Raw genomic sequence first — 14,291 nt, forward strand, 5'->3', positions numbered from 1 at the left:
TGGTTTAATCCTAACTTAAAAAGTTGACATTGTAAGAGGAAACCCCGTGAAAGACTAATCTAAAATAATGGGCGGTATAGAGATAAGGTCACACGATGCTTTGATACGTCCTGACTCCGCCCCCTAGCTCTAGTAGTATTCATGCAACACACTGCACTTCTAAACTTTTCAACATGAGCTAGGATAGGATTAAACCGATCTGTATGGTTGCGAACACGTTGCAGAAATGTGTTGACAACTGAACGGGAGAGAAAAGAAAGAGTTACATCCAAAATTTAAAGGGAGTGACCGGCTATGTGAGGTAGTTGAACTGAGTATGCAGTGTTGTGGAAAACTTCTTTCAGATTCATTTGAGACATATTAAACTTTTCAAAGATCTGGGAATCCTGAGTTTGAGTGCAAATTCGACGTTCAAAACTCCTACTTTGGGGGTGGATACGTTTTCAGACTTAGTTTTTTAATTATTAATTAACGACAACGAAAAATAAAGCAAAAATTATACAGGAATCTAATTAGATGGTTAGGAACGTATTTCTCAAAAGAAATTTGTCAATAAATCAATGCGAATATCGATTATTTCGTTTTCATCATTATATTGAATTTCTAATTTTCTTTCAATTTACTCGCAGATTTCTTCAAATTTTTCAAATGTCGTCTTTTCAATAATAATTCTAGAAAATCTGCGAAAATCTTTGTGAATAATGAGAAACCAGAATAATGAGATAAGAGAAACTAGTAATTGAACAAGATTACTTATTTTCGATGATAAGATTAATTTTTATTTTCTCAACATGTTCCTATACATGATGTCTGTAGTTTATTGTAGAACTTTTTTAAAATTTATGTCGTCGTTATTTAATAATTTAAAAAACTAATTCTGAAAACGTATCCACCCTCAAAGTAGGAGTTTTAAATGAAATGTTCTGGAAGTTTCTAGGATCGATGTAAACTATCAAGTTATCGTTGACGAGACAAATATCACCTGAGATCGGAACTTTTGTGTGGATAATGTTAATCTTGAACAATTAATCTCGATATCTGGCGTGGGCACTTTTTGAGTGTAGGATCAATGCTACACACAACATGAAAGTTTTGACTTCTGAATCATGAAATCTAATCCTGAACCTAAGTCTGAATCTAAACCTGAATTTCAATCATAATGTGAACCTGACTAAACCTGAACCTGAACCTGAACCTGAATTTGAAACTGAACCTGAACCTGAACCTTAGCCTGAACCTGAACCTGAACCCGAACCTGAACCTGAACTTGAACCTGGACCTTAATCTGAACCTGAATCTGAACCTGAACCTAAACCTGAACCTGGACCTGAACCTGAACCTGAACCTGAACCTGAACCTGAACCTGAACCTGAACCAAAACCTAAATCTACAAACCCTGAACCTAAACCTGAACCTAAACCTGAACCTGAACCTGAACCTAAACCTGAACCAAAACCTAAATCTACAAATCCTGAACCTAAACCTGAACCTAAACCTGAACCTGACACTGAACCTGAACCTGAACCTGAACCTGAACCTGAACCTGAACCTGAACCTGAACATGAACCTGAACCTGAACCTAACCCTGAACCTGAACCTAAACCTGAACCTGAACCCTGAACCTGAACCCTGAACCTGAACCTGAACCTAAACCTGAACCCGAACCTGGACCTGAATGAATCTCAAATTCCCATTCATTCCTCTGCCTGATGTTGAGTAAATAATGATCTGAGTGGGAATAAATCATCTTAAGCATGATTAAAATCTTCAGAAAACTTGGATTATTTTGAAATGGCGTAAAATATGATGTATTTATCAAGTTATTCATGAGTTCACGCCTTAAAGTTTAACACCAACTTATCATATATAAAGAATCTGAACTAAAAATGGAAACATTGCCATTTTTGATGATATCTTGATTTTTAGTTCTTATCTCCAATTTCTATTTGCATAACTTTGAATAATAAATACAATATTTACAAAATATACTAAAACTTAACTATGAATATTAATATTCTAAAACTTAAATTAAGAATATCAATATTTTAAACTTAAATTAAGAATATCAATATTCTAAACTCAAATTAAAAATATCAATATTCTAAACATATTTTTAGCATTTAAATATATGATAAATTTAAACTATTAATATCTATCAATGTAAATGTATAGATGTTAGGTACTTTTACAAATGTTCAGTTTCCCAAGCGGCAACTTCCCAAGTATTTTCCAGTCGCAGCGTTCGACCCCCTAGCCTTATCTAGCTGCAGCGCTCGCCCCTAGCCCATCCTAACCACAGCGCTCGGCCCCTAGCCCATCCTAACCACAGCGCTCGGCCCCCTCATTGCACCCTGTGCCACATCAGAAAGGCGAAACCTAACCTGAAAGGTACATTTGGGAAGTTGCCACTTGGGAAATTGTCACTTGGGAAGTTGCCCTTGGGAAAAGGCTTGAGACAGAACGTATACATATATTCGGCTTTTCTGTTTGGGTTAGGGTTTGTTAGTGTCTTATAAACGCCTTACGTCTAGACCGAACGGGCAAAAATTTTTGGGGTAACCCACTTGACCTAAGTAATTTGATCAATTCTTTCCGGATTTTTAAAATGTTGAAAATTCGCCAATGAAAAAATTTATTGAGATTTACATAGAAAAAATAATGGCTTAGTAAACAACATTCTACAGAATGTAAAAGTGTAAAAAAGGGACGCGGAGAACCATCGAAACCTAGTTTCTCATGAACAGTCTCTTAGCTGAACCAAGAGTATTGACCTCTAACTCTTCAAGTTCAAGTTTGTTATTGAATCCCTATACTGGAGTAAACCTGAACTATATGAATTATATCTAGGAAACCAGGATGAACTAAACTGAATATATTTGTAATCTATACTTCACCCAGATCTACACATTTATCAACTTCCAACTAAATATAAAATTATACAACAGACATTTTACCACTTACTCCCCCCCCCCCGACCCAAACCTGTAATTTATGTCTTGTCTTTAAGAATAGATTTACCACAAATGTAAAAATTTCTCATTAAAGTAAAATATTTTTCTCATTTCATTCTATTGAAAAAAATAATTTATGTATGTATATATTGTATATGTTAGATGCGTCAGAGGGTTCTAGAATTATCTAAAATTATACGTTTCTCAGTACATTGTAGTTAACAGCATAGAAGCCTTAAAAGCAACTAAGTTTTTGTTATGTTTTCATGGCCAAGTATAAGAGGGTAGGATGAGAATTTATATCTCTATATTTTGGGTAAATAGCCAGGAATTCAGGAATTCAAGAATTCTGGAATACAGCCTAGGGTTTCAATAATACTACCAGTTCAACCCTTAAACTACTTTACAAATATCTAACAGAGTACAGGGGGAAATCATCAAATGTATTAATGCAGGGTTTACTCATTGCAGGTAATGAATAATTCATCCTTTTATCATGAAGAAATGGATAAAAAAAATGGATAGATAAATAAATGAATATTGATATTATGAATATTAAAGGATAAATAGATACAAAGATGAAAGAAAAGATAGATGAAAAAATAGATAGATAAAATGATGAATAGAAAGATAAAATGATGAATAGAAAGATGAAAGGATGATATGATAGATGAAAGGATAGCTAGATAAAATTATGTATATGTGAATAGATAGATGAATGGATGAATAGATAGATGAAAGGATGAATAGATAGATGAAAGGATAAGTAGATAGATGAAAAGATGAATAGATAGATGAAAGGATGAATAGAAAGATGTAAGGATGAATAAATAGATGAAAGGATGAATAGATAGATGAAAGGATGAATGGGTGGATTTAACACCGTGAAGTATCTGTTCAATGTATAATGAATGAAATCTATAATTCTTTGACAATTATATAAGTGAACACTCTGTCTTCTGTCAATTTATAATTATCCACTTAAACCCAAATCTAGAATTTACTCAATCCAATCCAAACTAAATTTATCACTTCCGACCAATTCATCCAATCCAACCTAACCTTATCTTTTACACCCAATTCAATCAATTCAAACCAATTTTCGACCGATTCATCCTATTCATAATAATTTTCTCACCAATTAATCCAATTCAAACCGATTTTCGACTAATGCGTTCAAATCTTACCAATTTTCCGACCAATTCTTCCAATCCACTCAAATTTTCGACCAATTCATCGAATCCAAACAAATTTTTCGATCAATTCATCGAATCCAACCATTTTTTTCGACCGATTCATCGAATCCAAACCAATTCTTCGACCGATTCATCGAATCCAAACCAATTTTTCGATCAATTCATCGAATCCAAACCAATTTTTGACCAATTCATCGAATCCAAACAAATTTTTCGACCAATTCATTGAATCCAAACCAATTTTCGACCAAATTATCGAATCCAAACCAATTTTTCGACCAATTCAACGAATCCAAACCAATTTTTCGACGAAGGAATTGAGTGCAAGACAAGGTATTTCAAACTGTGAAATCTGATCAGAAATATTCTTAGCTTGGTTTGAAAAGTTAAAGTTCAATAGGTTGACTTTCCAGGCACAGCTGGGTTCCAAAGCTAGTTATCAAATGAATAAATTGGCAAACTAAACAAGAAAAGTAATTTTATGAAATTCAATCCAATCGATACATCTACTTACCATTTAAAATTGAAACTTACATCAAAAATTAATAAAAACCTATTTAAAGCGAAAAATTAAAGTTAAAAGTAAAACTAATTTCAAGAAATGTTGATGTTATCCAACCCTATTGCATGCAAACTGTATTCTAACTTTACCATTATTGAGGGCGGACCGCTTAAAGCTAGCAAATATTGCACTAGCATTTCCGCGAATTCACGGCAAATTTTGCACATGCCGGTTATTAAATTACATCTATGAATATAGAGAAATTATGCAAATTTGAAATGATACCCCGTCGCATTTTCAAACCTTCAATCATATCTTAATATTCACCTATAGACCTTTTTAATGGAGTACTTTGGTTATAGTAGCTTATTGTATGTATTGTATGTATTTGTATGAAGTTTAGAATATTTAGGCACACTTAATATACACTAGGCAGTACGCACTGCTTATATCCCCTGTATCTCCTATATGCCTCTGTATCTTCTGTATTTACTGTATATCCTGTATCCTCTGTATCCTCTGTATCCTCTGTATCCTCTGTATCCTCTGTATCCTCTGTATCTTCTTTATTCCCTGTATCTTCTGTATTCCCTGTATCTCATGTATCCTCTGTATCTCATGTATCCTCTGTATCTCCTGTATCCTCTGTATCTCCTGTATCCTCTGTATCTCCTGTATCCTCTGTATCTCCTGTATCCTCTGTAACGTCTGTATTCCCTGTATCTTCTGTATTCCTTGTATCTTATGTATCCTCTTTTTCTCATTTATCCTCTGTATCTCATGTATCCCCTGTATCTCATGTATCCTCTGTATCTCCTGTATCCTCTGAATCTCATGTATCCTCTGTATCTCATGTATCCTCTGTATCTCATGTATCCTCTGTATCTCCTGTATCCTCTGTATCCTCTGTATCTCCTGTATCCTCTGTAACTTCTGTATTCCCTGTATCTTCTGTATTCCTTGTATCTTATGTATCCGCTGTTTCTAGTGTATCCTCTGCATTCCCTCTGACTTCTGTATCTCCTGTTTCCTCTGTATCCTCTGTTTCTCCTGTACCCTCTGTTTTCCCTTTTAACTTCTGTATCCTCTGTTTCTCCTGTATCCTCTGTATTCCCTTTAACTTCTGTATCCTCTGTTTCTCCTGTTTCCTCTGTTTTCCCTTTAACTTCTGTATCTCCTCTATCCTCAGTATCCTCTGTTTCTCGTGTAACTTCTGTATCTCCTGTATCCTCTGTATCCCCTATATCCTCTGTATCTCATGTAACTTCTGTATTTCATGTAGCTTCTGTATCTTATGTATCCTCTGTATATCCTGTATCCTCTGTATATCCTGCATCCTCAGTATCTCCTGCATACTCTGTATCTCCTGTAACTTCTGTATCTTCTGTATCCTCTGTATCTCCTGTAACCTCTATATCTCATGTATTCTCTATATCTTCTGCATATTCCTGTATCCCCTTAATACATCTGTATCTCCTGTTTTCTCTGTATCGCTGTGTCCGTCTATTTATTCTGAAGCCGTCTGTATCTCTTGCATTCTCTGTATTTTTGTACCCCTTGATATCCCTTTTACAATGTACATTTATTCCGTATCTCGTGCATTTACAATATCCTATGTTTATTCTGCAATTCTTGAATCTCCTTTAACCCCTGTATCTCCAGTTTATCTGGGAGTATCTTGGTACTGGATTAAGGATGGAATTATACAGATTTCACGGGATATATCTGAGATATCTGAGTAGGACGGTTTATGCTTACCACCCTTCTTTTATATCAGAAAATTAGAACCCTTCATAAATATAATTTGTTCTCCTAAGTCCATTGAAATGTGCTATTTCCTCTTGAATATTGCTGCTTCTTCTTAAACTTTGCTGTTTTCAACTAAATTTTTTGCGGTATTTAACTGAATCTTGTTTTTTTTTCTGTCTGGATCTTGCGGTTTCCATAAGAATTGAACTGTTGCCACATAAATCTCGCTATAAAAATGTAGCTGTTTCAGCTAAATCAGACTGTTTACGTTTCAATTTTGCTGTTTTCCTCCGATAAAATCTGCGGGAATCGCTCTTAATCCATACGAATTCATACTTTTAAACTATTTGGACACATACGGGAATAAAAAGCTTCTATCTCCTTTAGCGGGTTCTAAGCTTAATCTTATATTATATAAATATCTCTGCTCCAGATCAACCAGATGTTTAAAGAATATGACAGAAAATATCAACGTTTTTGCGGAACACATTTTACTTTATTTTTTTTCAACTCTCCGGAGAGAGGATGAAGTATTACGGAGTTGGCAATGTAAATTAAATTAAATTATAATCATGGATAGATACAGGTAAGCTGAGATTCATGACTTTAATGATATTTTAATACTTACAGTTCCTTACTCTTGGAATATTCAGAGGGATTTTGCAGAGTATTTACTAAAAATGACGCACACAATTAGACGCACTTAAGTAAAAACAATAAAGTGGACGCACATAATTTGATGCGCTTAAGTAAAAACAATAAAGTGGACGCACATAATTTGACGTGCTAATCAAAAAACAATAAAATGGACGCACACAATTAGACGCGCTAAAGTAAAAACAATTAGGTGGACGCCGACAGTTTGACGCGGTAAAGTGAAAACATGAAAGTGGAAAAACATAATTAGACATGTTGAAATGAACCCACTAAAGTGAACATACTAAAGTGAACGTACTAAAGTGAACACGCTGAACTGAACGTACTAGTGAACGTACTAAAGTGAACACGCTGAATTGAACGTACTAGTGAACGTACTAAAGTGAACACGCTGAATTGAACGTACTAGTTAACGTACTAAAGTGAACACGCTGAATTGAACGTACTAAAGTGAACGTACTAAAGTGAACACGCTGAATTGGACGTACTAGTGAACGTACTAAAGTGAACACGCTGAATTGAACGTACTAAAGTGAACAGTGAACACAGTATACTGTGGACATTTATAATTAATTAGAATAAAGTTCTGGATAAAGATAAATGGTATATCTAAATATTAACGGTATGAAGTGGAAGTGTAATGGCAGGAAGTGGTAAAGAGGAAGTTGGAGAAAAATCAATATTTATAATTTATCTCTCTTCAGATAATTGAACTTGTAAGTTCTCAAGGTTAAAGGAGTAGTTCTCAGTAGTAACTTTCAGACCCACCCTTCCTTCCCTTCCTTCCCTTCCTTCACTTCCTTCCCTTCCTTCCCTTCCAAAACCTGAGCATAAATATTTAATAAAACTTGAAAGAACTCCCAAGTATTAAATTAATAACCAGAGATAACCTTTAAAGTTCTGGTCAATATCTAGCTCGGAAATTCCATCATACAGACTTCTTCACTTCTCTTTACTTTCTATTCTTTTACTCACAACCATTCTACATACTTCTACACTTCTCCTTACATTCTATCCTTTTACTCACAACCATTCTACATACTTCTACACTTCTCGTTACTTTCTATCCTTTTACTCACAACCATTCTATATAATTCTTCACTTCTCCTTACTTTCTATCCTTTTACTCACAACCATTCTTCATACTTCTTCACTTCTCCTTACTTTCTATCCTTTTACTCACAACCATTCTTCATACTTCTTCACTTCTCCTTACTTTCTATCCTTTTACTCACAACCATTCTTCATACTTCTTCACTTCTCCTNAAACCCCCCCCCCCCCCTCTCTCCCTACTCCTCTCCTATGGTTTTCTAAGAACCTTTATGCCTGTACCCTGTATATGGAGTTAAAACAATAGATAATAAGGACGGAATATAAATTTATGTTTGAGCAGAAATCCTCTCTTTTCTCCGATCATCTATTCTACTCTACACGAGATAGTTAAAAAATAAATCAAAATATGGATATATATTATACAAATTACATACTTAAAGTCACAGTAAATATAAAAAATCGAGTTTACGATATAAAATGTCATCCATAATAGTTCTAACAATCAGAGTTTGTGTTAATCAACATTGTTAGGGCTTGGCAGTTTTCTGATATTTGCTCTTTTCACTAGAATCTCCCTAGAAGTCGCTGATTCATTTGGTGTACCGTCCCGGTTTGACTTTCTATAGCTTGTATGAGTATTGTACTGCTTGCTTGCTCTAGCTAGTTAAAAATCAGCCCTGTACTTGAAAAGAACCGGAGTTCACAGTGATTTTGGAAGCACCCTTTTCCTCCGCTTCAGGCCTTTTCTAGATACACCCTTTTCTTGTCCCCCNGGAAGGAAGGGAAGGAAGGGAAGGAAGGGAAGGAAGGGAAGGAAGGGAAGGAAGGGAAGGAAGGGAAGGAAGGGAAGGAAGGGAAGGAAGGGAAGGAAGGGAAGGAAGGGAAGGAAGGGAAGGAAGGGAAGGAAGGGAAGGAAGGGAAGGAAGGGAAGGAAGGGAAGGAAGGGAAGGAAGGGAAGGAAGGGAAGGAAGGGAAGGAAGGGAAGGAAGGGAAGGAAGGGAAGGAAGGGAAGGAAGGGAAGGAAGGGAAGGAAGGGAAGGAAGGGAAGGAAGGGAAGGAAGGGAAGGAAGGGAAGGAAGGGAAGGAAGGGAAGGAAGGGAAGGAAGGGAAGGAAGGGAAGGAAGGGAAGGAAGGGAAGGAAGGGAAGGAAGGGAAGGAAGGGAAGGAAGGGAAGGAAGGGAAGGAAGGGAAGGAAGGGAAGGAAGGGAAGGAAGGGAAGGAAGGGAAGGAAGGGAAGGAAGGGAAGGAAGGGAAGGAAGGGAAGGAAGGGAAGGAAGGGAAGGAGGGGAAAGGAGGGAGGGAGGAAGGGAGGGAGGGAGGGTTAGAAAATGCCATCAAAAGTGTGTGTCGTTGTCAATCCCTTATGGTACTCGCAAAATAAAATGTTAATAGACTCTACAAAACGACTTTTCATTGAAAATCGTAACTTTTTCTGATCTTGTTATACATTTAGTCTTTTTTCTGATCTTGTTATACATTTAGATTTTTTTCTGATTTTGTTATACATTTAGTCTTTTTTTCTGTTCTTGTTATACATTTAGTCTTCTTCTGATCTTGTTATACATTTAGTCTTTTTTCTGATCTTGTTATTCATTTAGTCTTTTTTCTGATCTTGTTATAAATTTAGTCTTTTTATCTGATCTTGTTATACATTTAGTCTTTTTTTCTGATCTTGTTATACATTTAGTCTTTACCCCCCAAATAAGGGGATATTTTTACACTGAAAAAAATGTTGCCTAGCTAAAAAAATTTGTTTTTCATGTATAGCCAAATGGACCATAACAAAAATTACTTAAAACCATTAAAAGGCAAAATCAAAATCTGTAAAAAAAAGAACTGTGTATTATGTGGATAAACTTAGTATTTACTATCTTCTTCACCCTGTAGTTCATAAACATGATTTTAATAACATATGTTACCCTCTGATCCAACCCTTACGCTGAGTATCCTCCCTTTCCCTTATACTCCCTCAACTCCTCCTTACCCTTTTCCTGATTTATCATCATTCTTATGTTTAAAATGTACAATGTGCATTGTTTTTATTTGCAATTCTCATTCGTTTATAGTGGGCCAACCATTTAAAACAACCTACTCATAGTAAATTGTGATTTTTTTATTTGTATTATCTCATGCTTTGTAGTTTGAATAAAAATATGAAATATGAAATGAAATGAACCCATTTCTGATGTGGGGCCTTGCCCTGTCAATAATGAAAACTGAAGAAAAAAATCAGCTTTTCTTAATTAAAAAAATTGACAAATAAGAACCAGAAACCGGGCAAAAAATATATTTATCGGAATTAGAGAAATTATACGAAACGCCCGGATTCCTTTCCATTTCTAAAAATCCAGTTTAATCCTAAAATTTATTTTATAACACTATAATTATGTAAACAATGGCTCTAAATGTGAGGGGTAGGTTAAGTTATAACATATTAAACAAAGTATATAAAAGAACCGAACTTGTATGATTAAACCGTGAGAAACTATGGTTTGAACAATATTTATATATTTAACACTCTAAAATTAGTTAAACGCAACATTTAACAGATTCAGTGAGATTTTGTGTTCTTCTGAGAATCCCAGTTATTAGGTTTTTTTTTACAAAAATTGTGGTTTTGAATAATTATTTATTTTCTGTGAAGAACTATAGACGACGTCAACCTATCTTCTGAAAATCAAAGGGTTTCCCTGTGAATCAGGCAGGTAATTGAAATAACGTCAACGTTCCCTTTAAAAACACATTGGGCCATTCTGTCCACGTTTGTTGCAGAAAAAGTATTAGTTCAACTACATACTTGGTACACTAGACGGGCTGGTATAAGCAAAGGCTGGATCGGATCATGCAACGAACTATCGGGGTGAAGATTATTGTAGATATTTTTCAAATATTTAGCACATTTTAATATCAACTTAGGTTTTCAAAATAAATATTAAGTCAGGTTTCCAAACTAAATATCGAGTCAGGTTTCCAAACTAAATATCAAGTCAGTTTCCAAACTAAATATCAAGCCAGGTTTCAAAACTAAATATCAAGCCAGGTTTCAAAACTAAATATCAAGTCAGGTTTTCAAATTAAATATTAAGTCAGGTCTAGTCAGGTTTCCAAACTAAATATCAAGTCAGGTTTCCAAACTAAATATCAAGTCAGGTTTCCAAACTAAATATCAAGTACGATTTCCAAACTAAGGTTTCCAAACTAAATATCAAGTCAGGTCTAATCAGGTTTCCAAATTAAATATCAAGTCAGGTTTCCAAACTATATATCAAGTCAGGTTTCCAAACTAAATATTAAGTCAGGTTTCCAAACGAAATATAAATAAAAACTAATCCCATAATAATTAAATTGCACACATTATGCGTACATATCTCAAACCTCATAAACACTCAAAAATGAATAAAAATTTCAAGACAATATAAATAAAATATGGTTTCTATATATATTTTTAAATAGATAAGGTCAACCATAAATTGATGTTGGGCGAAACTTTCATTTTCAAAAAGAAGGAAAAGTTTCCCAACAAAATATCAAGTCATGATTAGAATTTTACATTGTACAGACTTACCCACAAAGAATGAGACATCAGAGACGACTGTACGGAATATATTCAGCCTTTTTTGTTACAATAATGGTTCCCTAATGATTTACATTAGTTTCTTTCATCCCAAAATCTTTATAAAATGCCACAAGAAGTCTGTTTTCAGGTCGTCATTAAAACCTCGTCCTTTGTGGGTAACCCTGCATGTACTACCACCCCTTTTTGTATTCCATAAGAATGCAAGGTTTCCAAACAAAGTGCCAAGACATGGTAAAGAATATTGTGTATATACCACAACCCTATTATACACTTTTTTATGACATCTCCGTCAGTCAATTTTTCTTGAGGGCACACGACCACACGACCGCACGACCAGGCAAGACAGACACTACTTATATTCTACATACAAACATTAAGAACCTAGCTTGATACAGCTTGTATTCTAATACAAACATTAAGAACCTAGCTTGATACAGCTTAAATTCTGATACAAACATTATGAACCTAGCTTGATACAGCTTAAATTCTGATACAAACATTAAGAACCTAGCTTGATAGAGCTTAAATTCTGATACAAACATTATGAACCTAGCTTGATACAGCTTAAATTTTGATACAAACATTATGAACCTAGCTAGATACAACTTATTTTCTACATACAAACATAAAGAACCTAGCTTGAAGCAACTTATATTCTGATAAAAACATTAAGAACCTAGCTTGATACAGCTTGTATTCTGATACAAACATTAAGAACCTAGCTTGATACAGCTTATATTCTACATACAAACATAAGAAACATAGCTAGATATAACTTATATTCTGAAACAAACATTAAGAACCTAGCTTGATACAACTTATATTCTGATACAAACATTAAGAACCTAACTTGATACAGCTTATATTCTAATACAAACATTATGAACCTAGCTTGATACAGCTTATATTCTGATACAAACATCAAGAATTTAAAATTCAGTGATGGTGATGGACCAAACCTCTGTAGAGTAAAAAAGTAGATGTTAGTTCCACATTTATTGAAAATATATTTCGGTCTGGGTTGACCCTCGTCAGTTCTTGAGATTGTTTCTTCACAAAGATTAAAAACAAACATCAAGAACCTAGCTTAATACAGCTTGTATTCTAATACAAACATTATGAACCTAGCTTGATACAGCTTAAATTCTGATACAAACATTAAGAACCTAGCTAGATACAACTTATATTCTACATACAAACATAAAGAACCTAGCTTGATACAACTTATATTCTTATACAAACATTAAGAACCTAGTTAGATACAACTTATATTCTACATACAAACATAAAGAACCTAGCTTGATACAACTTATATTCTGATACAAACATTAAGAACCTAGCTAGATACAACTTATATTCTACATACAAACATAAAGAACCTAGCTTGAAACATCTTATACTCTAATACAAACATAAAGAACCTAGCTTGATACAGCTTATATTCTGATACAAACATTAAGAACCTAGCTAGATACAGCTTATATTCTACATAAAAACATAAAGAACCTAGCTTGATACAACTTATGTCCTACATACAAACATGAAGGACCTAGCTAGATACAACTTATGTCCTACACACAAACATAAAGGACCCAGCTAGATACAACTTATGTCCTACATACAAAAAATAAAGAACCTAGCTTGATACAACTTATGTCCTACATACAAACATAAAGGACCAAGCTAGATACAACTTATGTCCTACATACAAAAAATAAGGAACTTAGCTTGATACAACTTATGTCCTACATACAAACATAAAGAACCTAGCTAGATACAACTTATGTCTTACATAGAAACATAAAGAACCTAGCTAGATACAACTTATGTCCTACATACAAACATAAAGAACCTAGCTAGATACAACTTATATCCTACATACAAACATAAAGAACCTAGCTCGATACAACTTATATCCTACATACAAACATAAAGAACATAGCTAGATACAACTTATATCCTACATACAAACATAAAGAACCTAGCTAGATACAACTTAAATCCTACATACAAACATAAAAAAACTTTCCCTACTACTCAACCCCCTTCATTATCTTCAAATCATCGACAAAACTGAATGAAATGTTATAAAAAAGTATACAATTGTATTTTTATTGTATTCCTGACTAGGTTAACAAACAAATAATGAAATAAATCATAATAAATAAATAAATAAATAAATAAAGATAAAAATGGCCAGGAATTTAGCCATGGGACAGCTCGGTGGTCATTTACAATTTGGATAAAATTTCAAGGTTAGCGAATTTACTTTTCAATCAGGGAAACAAAACAACCTTAAACATGAACAACGGAAGAAAATAACAAATAACAAAAATATGCCCGTTCGTAAACACAGCTCTAGCTGCATATAAGATTGTATACATTTAGTTGCTCGGAGCTAGTTTTGTAAAAGATTGAGAAGGTTCTCGTTTTAGGAAGAAAAACATGGAAGGATCTTGACTCGGAAATAGGCAACCATGTTTTAAAAACAGGAACCATGTTTTAAAACAGAAAACATGTATCAAAAACAGGGAGCATATGCTTCAAAAACAGGAATCAGGTTTCTAAAACAGGAACCCAGGTTGAAAACAAGAACCATGTTTCA

This window comes from Eurytemora carolleeae, unplaced genomic scaffold (genome assembly GCF_000591075.1).
Source record: "Eurytemora carolleeae unplaced genomic scaffold, Eaff_2.0 scaffold19, whole genome shotgun sequence".
Classification (NCBI taxonomy): Eukaryota; Metazoa; Arthropoda; class Copepoda; order Calanoida; family Temoridae; genus Eurytemora; species Eurytemora carolleeae.